The following is a 17,761-nucleotide window of genomic DNA, read 5'->3' as shown; positions in this document are numbered from 1 at the left end:
ATTTTGAGTTCGACGTAGCACGAATGTTCATTCGAGGTTTTATTGTTCAATTAGGATACTGCACATATATACAATTATATATGCTAATTATATTATAATATTATAATTATATTTGTTTAATGCAAAACAAAGCATAACATTGTTAAAAGCTGTCTTTTTATGTGACCATTAAATAAAATGTTTACTTAGAGGGAGTTAATTAATAGAATGCAAATAAAATTCTTAGGTACATTCAATGATTTTTATGAACAAAAAAACAAAAGGTTCGGTATACTGACCGGATATTTTCAAACGAAGTATTAGCTTGATAATATTATATATTATTTTTATATATTTGTAACTATGCCGTTTTACATATACGTGTATCTCCTTCAATTCTTTACATATATAAAGGTTTTATCCTTTATTTTCCATTCACGATGTAATTCCAATTTGTTACTTGTGTGACATTGTCTTCATCTGGCTTCATTGGTTTTTACTTGTCAATGAACATATTTGATGAATAAAGCCCTTCAACTGACCGAACAAGGATATTGCTTTATTGGAGGCCTAATGATATAAAATACCTGTTGATATACATATGGAGAGAGGATTATTAAAATAACATAAAGACATCACTGCGTGGTAGGATGTCTATATATTTCGAATATTTGGTTGAAATTAATAAACGAGAGTAAATTCACGATAATAATAATGGCTGGAGTTCGACATCATTCAAACAGAACCCAAACCCATAATATCAAATTACAGCCAATTCGGTGAAAAAACGAGCCCAAAACCCCAAAATAACGAATATAGGGGATACCCTGAAACTTGGGTTAATATTAATATTCTTTGGTACGCATAATTGTTATTCAATGAGAACCCAAAACCACTAAACTACAGCCAAATCGTTTGGAAAGAGTGTCCAAAATCCCAACATTTATTAAAAATAACCAATATTAAAAAATGTTTGGTACGGATATGACCTTACAATGAGAACCTAAAATACGCCAAGTTCCACCAATTCGGTTGGGAAACGTGTCCAAAGTCCCCAAAAGACTGTGTATTGGGGGTTACCGTTATATGGTGGATACACCAAAATGTGGACCAATATGTCCCATTTGCAATACCGAACATCATAGGGGTGCTACCACCATCAAACCGGAGCGTTATGATCAAATGATAGCCGATTTTTTATCATTAAAGAAATTTTTGCAATAATAAAAATGTGATAATCGTTGGCACCAATCGTTGGAACTGTGTGGTGGATGCTCTAGAACTTCCCAACTAAACTCCCAAAGTTTTTAGCGAGTCACTTTATATGTGTGTGTCATGGGGTTGTTCTTGTGGAACAAGAAACCTCTCCTGTTGGCCCATTCTGGTCATTTCTGGTCATTTGCTATCTTCTAACGGTCCAGTTGTTGACAGTAGATAACAGAATTTAGCGTTTGGATTTGGAAGGAACTCGCAATAAATAATCCCCTTCCAGTCCCACCAAATGCATAGCAGAACCTTCCTGGCCGTCCTGGTTTGGCCACCGTTTGAGGTGCTTCATCGCTCTTTGACCAAGATCGTTTTCGCACAGGGTTATCGTATGTGATCCATTTCTCATCTTCAGTCACCATCCGTTTCAGAAATGGATGTATCTCATTCTGTTTGGCCAATACTTCGCAGATGCAAATTCGATCCCTCCTAACATTACGGCCAACTTCGATCATTTACCAATGGATGTCTTTTTCTCCAAATAGTATTTTGCTGACCGACAATTTGTGTCGAAATTTAGCTAAGCGCAAAGTTAAAAAATCAAGAGTAGGTCATTACGCGGTTGCCACCTTACGACATTCCAACATTTGAAAAATGCACGGATCTGATCCATTCCTCCATGTTTATCCAATAAAAACTGACAAACACAATTTATTGATACACTATGAAATTTCTTAGAAACTGCCGAGAATTGAAGAAAGAAACTTATTATTGATTGTTCTTATAACTTCCCGGAAATTAGGTATGTATATATGTATTTGTGCCCTTGTTTTATGGTCATTGACTTTTATATGAAAAAACACACACACACACACAAAAGTTACCGCATATGCGTTTCATAACCATAACCATTTTCCTAAACATATATCAAAAGAATTTGCATTATTTATTTCACAGCCCATTCAAATATTTATTTTTCAAAATAATTCCCTATTGCGAATTGTATTTTTAGCCAACTTCTTCCGCAATTTATTGATGGAAATGTGGGTGATGATAACTTTTGTTCATGTCTATATTGTTGTTGCTGTTGGGTTTGTTGTGTTAAATTTATGTTTATTGCGTTTGCGTGTATAAACAACGTAAATGTTATTTGACTTTGATTGCTATGATGCCTAACAAAAAAAGCTGGAAGTTTTTCTTGAGAAAACGTTTATTATTTATGGCTGAGATGTATGTATCTGTATATGTGTCTTTTCCATTTGTATATATATATGTATCGTTATATAGGAAGTTATTTATGATATTTGCCAAATTTTAGATCCATTTGAGAAGTTTTATTTTTTGTGGATTTTAAAAGGGGAAAATGCTATCACAATTCATAAGAGTTATGTGGCACTAGACTCCTACTATGTGTGTAGAAATTTCAAATATTATTATTTGTTATAGTATTCGGGGATTTCTTAACAATTTTGAAATGTGTTCCCAAAAATAAGAACTGTCAGATGTTTGTATATATTCCAAGTTTTTTGGAGGTCCTTTATTAGAATAAATTTAATTGAAACATTTTATATATATTTACTAAAACTTGAAATAAGATTTTATTATTTAAAGCCTTTCTTTTCAGGAACATTTGCTTATTTTCATGTAATCATTAATCGATATATCTGAAGGAAGGCAGAGAATCCATTCATTCTCAAACACAAGTTAAGAAACACACACACACATTGACCCAAAACTCACTTTGTAACTTTGCAATTTTTCAAAAAGTTATTTCAAATTATTGTGCAATCTTTCAAAATCTCCTTATTCAGCTTTGCGTGTTGGCTGGCAAAACAAGCAGCAAGCTGTTGAATGAAAGAAGGCCAAACAATACATTTCGTGATCGCCTTCGCATAGAAGGCAAAAGTGTTCCTTTTTAAGCAAAATGAGAAATTGTTCGCTCGAAAAGATGAAAAGTTCTTTATATTCGTGGCCAATTTTCTTGGTTGGTTCGTGAGTGAGACAAAACACTGCACATTACAATGGTGAACGTGCGCTGGTAGCTAGCTGACTGCATGCCTGCTTGCCAGCCTGCAAGCCCGGCCTGTCTTTGTCATTCACACAATCACCTAAATGCCGAATTCATACGTTCACTTTCAACTTGTATGCTTTTCTTTTCTTCTTTTTTGATTTTTATATTAGTGTTTGCGTGTTCGCACACTCACACCCAAATGCTCATTACAACAAATGGATGCTATGTATGTGTGTGTGCGTTGAATTTTATTTTAGAAGGCTAAGAAATCGATGTGCATTTCAAAGTGGTGTTTGTACATTCGAGTATGTCTGCGTAATACGCTCTGCAGCTGTGTTATTGACAATGCAATCGAAGCAAATGGCTTTGCATTAAATGAAATTGTGCTCAAAAGAAGTTCAACTGATGTTTTTCTTTTTATTTCTATAGATTGGCTCTATCATACATGTACGGAACAGTGGTGTCTATAATTGATAGCAATTTGTTGTAATAAAATTAAAATAATTGGCAATAAGAAGATGTAGAATGTAATTACATTATCGAAACCCAAAATCTAAATCGATTGCGGATTTCTTATAGCAAATATATATGAGAATATCAAGACTCCGCTTGCAACCATATATACGATCTTAAATCTACATTCGTGGACTATTTATGGGACAAAGGGGGCTTTGAGGGACGATTACAATTTTCAGAGGAGATGGTTTTAGGAAATACAGAAAAAACTTCAAAATAACGAAAATTTGAATGGGGTTTTATTAACTTTTATATTGAATTTTATTTATTTAAAACATAAATGTATAATCCACGTTTTCAGTTAAAATGTATAAAAATCCGGAATATAAATTAACCGCTACTTCGGGTGAAAAATGTGGTTAGAGATTTCAAAATAAATAAATTTTAAAGCGGTTTTGGTAAGAAAATATAAATTGATTAACAATTGTCTGAGAAAAATATTTTTACAATTTTCAAGTTTTAAAATAGAACCACTTTTTCATAACCCTTATATGACAGCACCCATTATTTTATATATTTTTAATTGCAATCATAAATTTGATGTTCCGAAAATGTATTCCCCACTACATACATTTTGTTTTTCAATTTGAAAATTTATAAGTGTTTCAATATTTCTATCATTTTGCCTGCAGTCATGAAGATTACTATTAAGACTCTTTAAAATAATTGCAAATAGTGCTCTTAAAACTTCAACGAAATAGCTGAAATCGATTTGAATACCAAATAATAAAAAAAAACTTTTTAAACAAAAATTTTGGAAAAATATGTAAAAGGAATAAAATGTAAGTTACTTTCCGCTTTTTTTTTTTGCTTTGGCAAAACCACATTTATCATCTACATATTGGCTTTGTGTTCGAACATTGTACTTTTCAAAAGTATAAAATCTTATGAATGAAACACAAAGGAAATGAGGGAAAACACGCACACCTACACACATACACACCGAATGCAAACATAAGTAAAGGGGGAAGTAACGACGACAACGAAGAATGAAGAATATGGTCGTTTATCAAAGCGTTAAAATGTTTGTTTTCTGTTCAAAGCCATGCCAACAATTTTTCTTTCTTTTACTAGAATTTTGCATTCCGCGGGGAGAAGAAACCAACAACACAAGACAAGCCGAACAAGGCATTTTTGAATTAAGGCATATAAGGGTGTCTTATTCCAATTCTTCAGCATTCATATTCAGCATATACTACCACCTCAATGTCAATCCTGTGTAGTGACATTTCTTAATGGCATTTCATTTCTCACAGTCTTTTAAAGTGAAAAACATTACCAAACACACACACACACAGATATATACATACACTCACACAGCTATACACACAATCCACAATCATGATGTTTGGGGTTATTCACACCTCTTTGAAAATTTACTGAATCTTATTTCAATGCGGATATGTGATTTTTATCATGAAAATGTCAAAATGATGGTTGGGGTGATGTGAGTCAAAAGAGTTATGGTTGATTTAAATGCTGTTCGTTTAAGAAAAACCTCAATGGTTTTTAAATTAAGTGGCATTAGAAAAGCAAAATCATGTCAAAATATCAGGGCCATTAAACATTTTTAGTAATCTATATATACATAAATTATTTTCCGTTCGTTGTAGTGAGTAGTGAACATTAGGTAGTCTATTAATTTTTGTTAAAGTTTATCAATAATTCTGGAAGTTAAAATAGAATATGAAAACATATTTTACGCCGGTAAATATTTGAGTATAACTTTTATATCATATTGATATATGTAATATTATTGATACCAATACAGAAGTCAACTACTGCTCTCGAAAACACTGGCTGCGTTATTGGGCTATGTCAAATTACAACCACTTCCTTCGAAATTATAGCTGGGAACTTTTAAATACACTTTGCAATTTTGCTGCTAGGATGTCTATTACCCTTGGGAACCGAAAATGATGGGCCTCTTCGAAATATTTCGAGGATAATATTTGTGGAGAATGCCCAATTCCATATTAGTCTGGAGAATATGAGCTATGTAGGAATTTCAAACCAATATAGTTAAGTGTAGCTGATTGTGGACAGTGCTTCCCTAATATTTATGGTGAATACGTACGTCAAAACCCCATGCAAGACCATTAGATTCTTTGCAAAAGATCTTATATCAAATTACAAAACGTTCTTCACCAAAAGTAACCAATTTTTGTTACGACCAGTAATGAATAGTCAGAAATATGTAAAAATATTAAAAAATAATATATTGTAGAAAATAGTACATTATAAATATTGAAACTTTTACACGTATATGATGTTTTCGACGTTTAAAACTTTTCGAAAGCCGGGCAATTGCAGAGCATGGTATTGACGTTATCGTGTACAATTATTATTTTTTAATTTATATTAAAAGAAAAAGTAAACTAAAAGCTGTTTTGAAACATAATCCTTGCTGAAAACTGTTAAAAAAAAGAAAACAAAAACAATTTGAAGGAATGTGCTGTAAAACCCCCGTACTTAAAAAGACGACAGCTAAAAGTAATTATTTACCAAACAAATTAGAAAAATCTGTTATATGGAGTTTTTTCTTTAATCTTCAAGGATTACATTGTAAATACCATTTAAAAGGATTCAAGTTTATATCCCATTTCAAAAAACAAAGTTTTCATGGAATTAGTACAAATCCCTAAGACATGTTATTACCTAAACACATTTATATGTGTTGAAATATGTGTATACATTCTTTTTTTCATAATACCTAAATTCAACAGCTCAAGGATTAAAATTTTCAGTTGGTTTTAATCTGAAAACAAAGTTTAATTAATTGTTTTCGTATAACTTTGTCATGGAATTATTTACCATAGAAATACACAACAAGCTATTTTTTTTTGGTAGGTAGTAGTTAATTTGTAATTGCTGTCATACATGTGGTGACACAGCCAATGTGTGTAGTCTTGTAAATCAATGCACGCGCTTGTCATTTTCAACAATCTTTGTAAAATATTTTTAATTTCTTATTAAACTTCTCAATGACAAAATATCTAGCCACAAAATTCTTTTTTTACCCCCCAAAGGTCGCGAAAGAGAAAGTATAACGACACAACACACAATTCACTGACGTTCTATAAACTTGGTAGAAATCTGAACAACACGAACCCAACCCAACCCGACCACAAAACATGCAAACACCATTTAAAAAACTTTCAACTTTTGTCATCTTATGTCGTTCGTACATGTTGGAGGATGTTACAACATTTGCTACTTTCTCTTTTCTTGTGGCTGAGCATTGTGAGGTTCGGATACTCCCAAAGCAAAGCAAAGCAGCGCACAGAGTAAAGGAATGTTTAGCTGACAAACGCCCAATTTGCTGTAACTGGTACCAAGGCAAGCCAGTGTGGGTTATTTACTTGAACTATTGGAAGAGTGAGAAACTTTGTTATTTGTTTTATCTTTTGCTTTTCTTCAAAACATCCAAATTGCCATTCTAAACTATAGATAGATAATAATAGTAGCAGTAGTGGCAATAGTATTACTTTGTAAATATCCGTCTTTACATAAATAAAGTTTATATATAGATTTTGTATATAGAATAATAGAAGGCAAATCAAGCACATAACCTAAAAATATTGTTCAAAGTTTGTTTTGTTTCTTAAAAATATTGTGTCATTATTGGATGATATTGTATATTTTGTAAAAGGGTGATTAAAGGGCAAATGAAATGCTTGTCAGAGGAAAGTGATGTAAAGTTGTCACTCGTTTAAACATTTTATTAAATACAATTTATACTCAGAATCTTAACAATTTTCTAGTCAATCTAATTCAAATAGTGTCAACAGTCAGGAAAAAACTTAACAAATAGTTTTACATTTCGATTTATTGTACTTCGAAATGTTGCTTTAAAAGTTTTCCATGTAATTCGCAACTATCTTTGTTTCCAATAATTGGCTTTTGATATCAAAGAAAACTGGCAATAGTTTTTAATGAAGTTCCAAGAATCGTCTATGGGATATTTACCTTAGCTTGTCGACAATCTCATCAATCAAATTCTTGGAATAACAAAATTAAATTTTGCCTCAACTTGTACTGCTTCTAAGTTTATGTGTATAGTTGTTGTTGTTGTTCTGGGAATTCAGACAATTGTATGTAGGTCAATTAGAAAAATAATTTTCTTCTAATCGTCAAAGGGCACCAGTTATTATTATTTATATTTTTGTGGTTTGGTATTGTAAAGAAGACCTTAGGTTAAATGTTTGCTCTTTTTTAATTGTCAATTTAAAATCTAAAATTTAAAAATAAGAAAAATAATTTGTTGTAATTTGATATTTTGCGTTGTCAAATTTTCCTACCAAAAATTTACCTCGACAAAGCCTCCTATAAAGGTTCCGATCGGTTGGATATTTTGAGTGTACATGGCGGATATAACTAAAGGGCCGAAATATTTTACTATAATTCCAATTACGATGGTACTACATTGCGTATAATTAGTATTGCAGGTTACGTATACGTATGATACTACTTGATAATAATAATAATAGAACAATTAACACAAGAGGTGTTAGTAAGTGCCGAACTTTGGATACCCTCCATCATAGGTATACTGACAGGTACTTGAAATGAAAATATTGGGATCATACCAAAAAGATATGTATTTCAATATAAAAAGAGGATTATATGGGGACTACCCCCAAAAGGGGGCGAATATAAATACGTTTTGGGAGGGAGAGATTTTTTACCAAATACGACTACAAAATACCAAATTACAGCGAATTCGGTTGAAAACGCGTTCAAGATCCCTCAAATACTGAAAATTGGGGAGTACCCTTATAAGAGGGCCATGCGTAAACGTGGACCGATATAGCCCATCTTCGAACTTGACCTTCCTGCAGGCAAAGGACGACTTATGCTAAATTTTGGCGATTTATCTCAATTCGTTTAGACGCTAGAGTGATTGTAACGGACGAACGGAGGGATATGCTTAAATCGTTATTGAATTTTACGCTGAACAACTAGGGTCGGAAATGATAATTTCGATGAGTTACAAACGGAAAATTAATATACCCTCCACACTATGGTTGAGGCTATAAAATTGGAAAGAAATCCAGCAAAAATTATCAAGCATCTCGAATTATGTCTTGCAAATCCATTGGTGATTTTATATAATTATATACAAGTAGTTTCATTAGATCAAATAATGTATATATTACACCATATTTCCAGGAATGTGGCTACTGCGTTTACCTTATTTGTCGCACGTAAGGCATTACATTATAAGGTCAAAAACTTTGATTTGATTGGCATCTTATTTCACAGGAAATACGTGCTTGTTTACGAGTTTCCTTCTCGGCCTCACTTTTACTTCAATTCAACCAAATTCGTTTTAGTTCCATTACTTTATAATATTACTCATTCGATTTACGCATTAAACCTCGATGTTTAATAATTCGTTGTATGCCAAATAGCATAAAGTCACGCACTAAAGCAGTATCAAACACCTAACATGGCCTCTTGAGACAATGTAAAACCTTAAGGATTTCTTTACGATATTAGTTTTGTCTAAAAAAAAAAAAATAAAGAAGAAGGAAAAACACGCAGAAATTATAATCGACCAGAAAACGAGATTGAGTCACTTGCTACACGGCTACAAGTGTGAAATTGTATTTTTCAAAAGTTCGTGCCAGCCGAAGGAGAGACATGTCCTCTTCCAAAGTATGTAAACGTGTTGTGTTATTTTACAAGTGTAAATACGATATTACGTTTGCGTTTGTATTATCAATTATTAAAAAAAAACACAAAAATTTTATGGCCCATTTTTGTGGCCTTTAAATGTCACAGAATAACACTAACAAACACTTGGCCGTATGATTGCCTTGGGAGACAATGGTAAGATTTTTCTTTCTTTTGCTTTTGAAGGGAAATAAATGGTATTTTCAGCCAGGACTTGTCATACATTTGAAAGAAGCTGTGAATTCTAAACAAATAATAAAAATGAAGTGTTTATCTGTTATGTGCGTAGAGGGAGAAAGTGAGAGGAAACTCGAATTAACAAAAAAATCAACAGTGGTTAAAATGGTGAGGATAGTTAATGCAAAAAACAATTAAGAACGAGAGCTTAACAAAAGGAAACCAATGTAGTAATTAATCAACTCAAGTGGAGTATGTATGAGAAAGGGAGGGAAAAGATATATATGAACTGTTCAGATCACAGTTCGATTAGCTCCACTTTTTTTAAATTTTTAAATTTATGTACCAACGGCCTTCGTATAATCATAACCTTTCATATTTATAGTAAATGAATAATAAGAATAGAATTACTAATCAGCACAATGTATACAGTATTATAGGTGCTCATTTGACAAATTTGCCCGTATAGACTTCCCGATGTTTAACTTGTTCCTGAAGTCGTATAATTATAACCAGACGATTCTGATTTTCTTCATAATTTTTCATCTCACTGTATACCACACCCAGCAACAATAAAAAAGAGCAAAACTTTTGCTGCAACATCTGTGTATGAAGTATTTTTTGCTTCTTTTGTTCGTTGACTTCAAACTTCTAACAATACGTGGGGTGGCAGCCAAATCCAATGCTTCATTTGTGGTACCAAAGAAGAATATTTTGGCAATTATATTTCATTCTCAAAATTGTTTTGTTTTCTCAATCTCCGTTGTTGTATTTTTGGCAACACCTTAAGTTTTTGTCTTGTAAGCAGGTGTTATTGTTATCCTCAAAATAAAAAAGGCAAAAGTTTGCCAAAAAAGATGAATGGGGTTTCGGAGGGGCATAGAGCAGAGGCCATAGTTCGTGAGTGTTAAGCTCCTTTTGGTATTGGTAATGATGATGGTTTTTTCTGTGTACTTTCTGTTCGACTCATAATTCAAAATTTGGCTTTTTATAATCCCAACACAATTTTGTATTAGGAAACGGATTGGTTGTTGGGTTACATTCGTGACTGTTGCCGATGTTATTGTATTTGATTTTGTGTGCGGAAGGAGTATTGGGCGTGGATGATATCAACGTGCTGTCAGTTAAATAAGGTTAGTTGGACACAAGTTACGTTTTTTTTGTTGGCTTCTTTGGAACGTGTAAATTATTGTTTTCAACTGATTTGTTTTGTGTCATTACTCATTGTTAACACTCTTGAACATTGTTTTTTGTGTGTGTATAAAAGAAAAATGTCTTGAGGCAGTGCGGGTGTATATTATTTGATATAGTGTGGATTTAAAATTTTTGGTTTAAATGAAGGTGTTTCTATAGAAGGTGTAAGTTATTATTATTATTATTTTTGGTAAAATATGTTCGTTAATATAACATTTTAGACAAATGAATACCATTTTTCCAGAAGACTTTCTGAGTTAGTCCCAAAACGTGCGGGAAAAATAAACATGGTCTAAGTATGTCTAGTTAAAGAATTTACATAATGCTTTCATATATTTTCCTCGAAAATTCAATTCCAGGTATAGACATTTCTTCAATAACAATAATGTTGTTTTTGTGTTAATTTTCAAAAAAGAAAACAAAAATTCAATTTATTAAATTTATTCGCATAATTGTTATTTATAAATTTAGATTCCTGGCTGGTTATTGCTTTAAAACCCTTTACAACTGCACTTTCGACCTCCCTGTCTTTTACGAATGTATTCTGTACAAAATCCATTATCATTTGTCAAAACTTGTTGTTTGACCCCATCTTATCGACCAGCATTTAAACAAATTATCAACATTTGTCTTGTTACCCCAGACGGTCGAGAATAATGGGCGACCTGCAACCCTAACAATAGAACAAGTGAACAACAACAAAAAATCCTGTTGGTAAGTAAAACCTTTTATGCATAAAACTTCCGTAAAGTTTCCTATACTTCCACTAAATTTGTTTGCATTAACAGAAACATTGTGTATACCTCAAGACAGTAACTTTTCAACAACTCCTGCTCTTCAAGTGCATCTTGGCTTCCGCACCTAGGAGAAAAAAGCAGTCAGTGTTTATCCTAGTTTTTTTTTCTATACATTTTTACCTTCAACCCTATTGAATATCTTATTTTCTGCTTATGTGAAAGTATAACATATTCAAAAGAAATAAGTATGTATATGCTGACTCCGTTATAATGTATATAGATAATATTGTGCACAAAAAAGATATGCCAATGGATAAATTTACATTTTAGGAAATAAAAATAGAGTTTTAATGATGGAAAGCTATATTCGATGATCGTTAGACATACACCATAAATTTCATGGATTATTTTATAAGATCTTGGTATAGGGAGCTGAAAGGGATCCCTATACCTAGGGCTAAATCAATGTGATTTCAACCTGATTTTTGCAATTTGTGACACAAATATAAATTTATTCCCAAAAATAATGTTACTCTATTAGAAGTTAAATTCAAAATCTCCGAGAGATATATCAATGTACACGGTAGGACTTGCTATTTCTGTGTTTTGGAGTATAAATTTTCCAATACACAAATCTAGAATCTATTCGAATTTAGTATAGTGTTTGGGAGATTCGCATGTGTAACTGTAATATCATACATATACAATATATGTTTTCCTCCGTATACACAATATCATTTTTTGAGCAAGAGGTCTTTGTAAGAATTTTCATTTTACATGTGTCTTTTTCTAGCATTCTGTTTATAACATATATTCTTTAAACGAATTGAATATATTCAATATATACTTGTTTCGAACCCCATTTGAACAGAAAAAAATCGAAACAGTATAGAAACAAGCTTTGAAGTCATTAGGTTTTTACTACAGGTAAAATATGTTCACACACAAATCAATATGAAAAATGGTTATATTTTTCTTAAGCTTAAGCTTGTCTTCTTAGTATTTCACATTTTAATAGATATTCAACCTGCCGACCCACAGCTCCCTTCATTGACAGTTTTGTACCACACGTTTCTTTGCCAGAACTTGGTGTTGAGGTTTTTTGCTTGGCAGAACAACACCAACATCGTCATCACCATCAGTATTCACATAAATCCCTACGACAAATTACACTTTCTGAGTCCTTTTACATTCCTTTGCATCCTTTTTTCTTGTACTTCTTCTCATATGAACGTGGGGAAAAGCAACAGCAGACAGCATAGAGAGCGAGAAAAGGATTTATGGGAATTTAAATTAATATTTATTAACATTTTAATGACTGTTGAAATGTTTTGCACAAAATACCCTTAAAAGTATCAGGTGAAAAAGGTATTCTGACAACATTTCCATCAATCAACCAATCAATCAAATTTACATTAACCTTGTGAAATGGGTTCGATATTCGTTTTGAAATTGTTTTTTAAATATTCGTTTCTGTTCTTATTTTTTTACATTTGATGAGGGAAATTTCGTGTGGGTTTAATTAGCCACTAAATGCCAAAAAAGACAGCTAAAAAAATTCATAGAATTTACTGTGAAGATTTATTTAATTTAATTACTTTTTTTACACAAAGTAATGGACTTTTATAAATATTTTATTTTTATTGAATATGTGGTTATTTGTTTTGTTATATACAGGGGAAGGAATAAATGGCATGGATGTTATGTTTGTGATGAAAAACGAGACTGATTGAATTTTTCATTTTAAGTATAAATTTGGACATATTACTTAAGGTTTTTATTATATACTCACATTACGATTTGATATAAACAGGACCACCAAAATAACATACATTAACAAGGACATGTATTAAAAAAAAAAACTCGAACAAGAACCCGAATTGCCAAATTACAGTCACTCCACTGCCTCTAGGGCTACGAAAATACTTAAAATCTGACGGAACCTTTTTATGAAGGATATGAAAAACATTGGCACATAGTGACAATTTTCTACGAATAGTTTTTTTTTCCACCAAGAACTTGTAATGCCAAATTACAAGCTCTTCAGCGAAAATTAGAAAAATTCCGAATATTTCTATCTAATTTAATATATTGTTGTTATTATTTCTTGACAATAGATCATTTCAATTCTCAATAGTTTCATTTGACGAATAAATAATTATCTCTTCAAGAAGATTTCATAAACTATTGCCGCAAACATTATTAAAACTTAGATGACCAGAAAGGCAAGCCTGTGACTGATTATTTATTTTTGTGTATTGACATAATTTTTGTGTTTCTTTTATTGCCAATAATTGGGTCATTCTTATTGTCAGTTATCCGTTTTATGCCAACATTTTCGCCTTTGAACAGTAGCCATTTTTATTGAACGACTCAATTTATGTGTGCCTCTATAGAAAAACTCTATTATTTAGTATTTTCGTATTTCTTCTCGTTCTTCGCTAATTGAACGAAACGAACTCAAGGATATCCATTATTTTCGCATATTATCAAAATGGAATGTTATTAGCCATTATATTCAGATTACTTTATTTTATTTTATTTTGTTTTTTTTAGGCTTCTATTGTCATTTTGTTTTGTGTGTTCTGTTTACTGCTTCATCAGTTCTTGTTTATTATTTGTTTTGTCCTTTGGTTATTTATATGTTTTTTCGAATTGTTTTGTTTTGCATTTCCCTGACTACTTTTTCATTAATACTGACATTAAGTGCTCATCTTTTATAAGTTTTTAGATAAATTTTTGTTTTTGTTCCTCTTATGTTTCGTTGACTTTTATATCCGTAAACTTTTTTCCCTAATCTTCTTTTGTTGTGCGGCTTTTTTGTCTTTAAGCGGAAATTTATTTTGACATTGAAGACGCATAAATAATGATTTATGAGCAAAATTAAAGAAATCATCTTCATTTCTGGCTGGAAGGCAGGACACACAATACTAAATGAACAACAAAAAATGACGCAGGCAAATTCTCACAAATCTTATCCACTTTTTGTGCAGAACATGAAGAGTAAACAAGGAAAAAAGGTTAACCCACAATTTAGCCTTTTGTCTTTTCTTTGGGAACATGAACATAAGTCTTTAGAAACAAAGCAGAAAAAGGAAATAAATAACGAAAAAACATAACAAACAGAACAATGATATATTTTCGATTTTAAGTGCCAATTTATTTGTGTTAGAAAGGGTTTCCCACGATATTGGTTTTTGGTATAATTGACAAATAAACATAGAATGATATAATTGCTTATTATATATTCGAACGTAGTTTGATTTTAATAAGAAAATATTTATTAAATTAGATACTTATAATGTTTTATTGATGGCTGATAAATCACATCACATTATTCCTCATACCAAATTTTGCGCAGTGTTTCCATTAGCTTTAAGGAATGAAAGTAAATTTTTTTATTGATAGTTGCCCCCAGGGGTGATTGCATTTTAAAACTATTGTTGTGAGGCTACAGATACACATATAAAAACACATAAAGATATATATAAATACAAGTATTACAACATGTCCTAGGGTATTACAACCAATAGAAGCAAACTGACATTTACCATGACAGGATACATACCAAATGCATTATTGCATTTTCGTTGTATGTATACCTGCAAAAGGTAACCGATGACGCTCATATATTTCTATGTATATATTAGTAAATAGAGTTGTAAACAGGACAACAAGGTACATTGTCGAAGAAAGTTGTATACTTGGTTTTTAGAAATATTAGAGACAAATAACAAATAATACATGACAAGTATATTCCCACAATAAAACAATATTAAATAGAAAGAAATTTGTTTCAAAAAAAATTTTTGCTATTTGATAGTTTGAAATAATACGATTTTTATACTCTACACAACAAGATGTGGGGGAGGTTCGGATCATCATGAATTTTAAAATGATATAATATTGTTTATTAAATGTTATAGATTCTAAATTAATTGTAATTTTTAATTGTTAAATTGTAAACTAAGTACAGGTCGCATTTATGATCCGAATTGGATGAAATTTCGCACATCTCATTTATTTCGCCCAAGGACGAGCACAATTGGTAAAATCGGTTCAGAATATATTCCCTGTATATGTTTAGTACCTGCATATGTTTAGAGTTAGTTTTTTTATTAATTGTTTCGTCCGATTTTAAGTATATGGTGCCCCAAATCCCTCATTTTTGTGAAATGCAGACATAGCTCATATATATATATTTTCGATCGGCTTCAATTTTATTGGGTTTCAAATAATCAACGAGTGTCCGATTAAGATTTGCTTTTAATCGATTTACATAATTTTGCCTCATTCCCTATCAATCAAAATGAAAAGATTAGTATTGGCTACAGAATGACATGTTTAAGGATTTTCTAAGTCGGTTCACATTTAGATATAGATCACATATTTTAGTTCATCCAGTTTCTGTTGAATACCCCCATAGTGTTGAGGGGTATCATATAGTCGGTCCGTCCGACTTTACTGCTTTCCTTACTGGTTAAATAATTATACCCTCAGCTTTATGGCTAATGAGGATTTGCTACGGCAAAAATGTGCCTCATCGAAATATTGGTTTAGACCCCAACAGAATATGGAAGTTAAAACTATTAAATAATCTTCTAGTATCCCTTATTAATATTGGCTACGATATTTTGAAATTTTTACCAATATTATGTAATAATTTTATTGTATCAACTAATGTTAAATTTTGGCACTGATTACAAATTTTATTGTAAATCTAGACAATACATTATAGTCTTAAGTATTATATTATTCACACTGTTTATTATAAGGTTTTGAAAATAAGACTTAAACAATTTAATAATTATTTATTGATATAACCATACTTTCAGTTCCATACATTTTTTTATCTAAAAGTGAACATTACTTCTTGATTAGTGCATAATTCGTAAACGCATATATAAAATTCAAATCCATATAGAATTGTCACAAAGGTCAATGTGTTCTGTATATACCTCGAAATTCTTTGGTTTTTCCATTATTTTTCGCAACCTTAGCGTATACGACTTTTTTACAAATCTGTGTTTTCTTGAATAGAAGGGAATATTTATATATATATATATATATATATATATTGCTAATCCACTTGAAACTGACAATAAAATTTATGACCATTTTAATAAACATAGAAAATAACCGCAACAAAGAGTCATGTCGTTTGCCCTACAACATGATGCCAAACCATAGAATGCCAGGATTCATGTTTATCTCATCTCGTGCTACCTTATGCAAGCACCCATACATACTAACGAACTGTCTTTTGTGTATTATCCCTTTTTCAGTGTGTTGTCCACTATACTGGGTGTGTGTGAGTATGAGTGTGCGTGTGTTATCTAAGGTTGTATGATTCTTGTCTTCTCCTGTCTACTTCTTAATACGGCATTCAAAAGATTCCTTTCTTTTTTCGTGCTTCTTCTTCTTCTTTTGCGCATTCCTTTCATTTCATGTTCTTTGTAATAGGTAGTAGCAACATCTTCTAGCCGTATCAGATCCTTAAAAATGATTTGCAGCTTTTTTTCTGATGCCATTATTGGTGTTGTTTCTTTGGTGCTGCTCCTTAAGCCATAATAACTTTAGCTTTATATCTCTTTCTATGTTATAGTCATAGCTTGTTATGGTCTCCAAGATAGATAATGAGTTGGCACTATTTGTTATCCATAGCATACAAATGTTGTAGAAGATATGTGTGTATAATGTTGCTTTTGTTATTGTTGGTCATGCCATAGTGTCTGGCTGTGCTATGCTCCAGTGGCTAGTAGTATAAGATTATGTTGGTAGGTGGAATGAATTGCAAACAACTCAAGGACTTGAGCACAAAGAAGAAGTCTTTATTTCCAATCTTTAAGTTTTCCACTTAATTAGTTTGCCATTATTGTTATTGTCGTTTATTGTGTTGTTGTTGTAATTTCATTAAATACTTGTAAACTTATGATTGAACTTTTTTTCCAAAATGAAAAAAAAACATATACCTTATACCGGAAGTACAAAATCTAGTTCAATTTTTAAAGAAAGGAAATGCGGCAGGGAGGGATTTTTTTAACATTTAAGCATTATTAAGTAATGGATGGCATGTGTAGAAATTATATGAATATTTGCACAGTTTATCGAAAGTATTCCCCCATAATCGAAATATAAAAGTACAGAGTAAGTCAACTTACTGGCCACATAACTACATGATTATATATCTACACCAAATGTTATTAAATTTATCATACTGTGCTTCACATTAAATTTACTACATTTCGAACAATCTAATCGA

The 17,761-nt window shown here is 31.5% G+C and overlaps 1 protein-coding gene across 1 annotated transcript in view; it reads right to left on the bottom strand.

The window, feature by feature from the left end:
- Window positions 1-17,761, bottom strand: part of LOC133330656 (neuroligin-4, Y-linked) — a 50,143-nt gene that overhangs the window by 16,798 nt on the left and 15,584 nt on the right. The window lies entirely within an intron of this gene.

This window comes from Musca vetustissima, unplaced genomic scaffold, assembly GCF_032173495.1.
Source record: "Musca vetustissima isolate MV318-11 ecotype Yass unplaced genomic scaffold, APGP_CSIRO_Mvet_v1 utg2684, whole genome shotgun sequence".
NCBI lineage: Eukaryota > Metazoa > Arthropoda > Insecta > Diptera > Muscidae > Musca > Musca vetustissima.
Note: the sequence above shows the minus strand (reverse complement) of the source record. Positions and strands in the feature narration are given on the sequence as shown.